Genomic DNA, 502 nt, shown 5'->3' on the forward strand with positions numbered 1-502 from the left:
TCTCGAATTGTGCCGCCCTTTTGTGTGTGTGTGTGATAAAGGTAGGTTTCGCCTCATCTCAATTGTTTTGTTGTCATTTGCATTTTTTCGTTGGTATATTCATTGAATTCTGAATTCGGGTTGAGAGTGTTTGAAAAATTATGCTGCTTTTATGATCAGTGCCAGAGTTTTTTCCTATTTTGTCATGTCACTCAACTTAACAAGACTAAAGAGAGGGAAATAGTAGCCTCTTCCATTGTCTGTTTTGACGTTTCTTCTGAATACTTTTTTTTTAAACATCACTGACTGTTAACTGGAGGTTTTCAGTTTTAATATTGCCTTGACACTCATCAACGATATTTATTATTATTATTATTATTATTATTATTATTATTTGTAGCAGCAGTAGTAGTACTACTAGTAGTAGTAGTATTGTAGTAGTAGTAGCAGTAGTAGTAGTAGTAGTAGTAGAACTGAAGATTTTCAGTTTCATTATTGTGAATTCGCCTCCCAGCCTTAGTTA

The 502-nt window shown here is 33.5% G+C and overlaps 1 long non-coding RNA gene across 1 annotated transcript in view; it reads left to right on the plus strand.

Moving 5' to 3' along the window:
* LOC136828117 (uncharacterized) overlaps positions 1–205 on the plus strand; it is a 125,310-nt gene extending 125,105 nt beyond the window's left edge. Inside the window, exon 3 of the long non-coding RNA XR_010849928.1 lies at positions 1–205. This exon is cut by the window's left edge and continues 94 nt beyond it. This is a non-coding gene — a long non-coding RNA (uncharacterized lncRNA).
* Positions 206–502: the final 297 nt, after the last annotated feature.

This window comes from Macrobrachium rosenbergii, chromosome 42, assembly GCF_040412425.1.
Source record: "Macrobrachium rosenbergii isolate ZJJX-2024 chromosome 42, ASM4041242v1, whole genome shotgun sequence".
In the NCBI taxonomy this organism is placed as follows: domain Eukaryota; kingdom Metazoa; phylum Arthropoda; class Malacostraca; order Decapoda; family Palaemonidae; genus Macrobrachium; species Macrobrachium rosenbergii.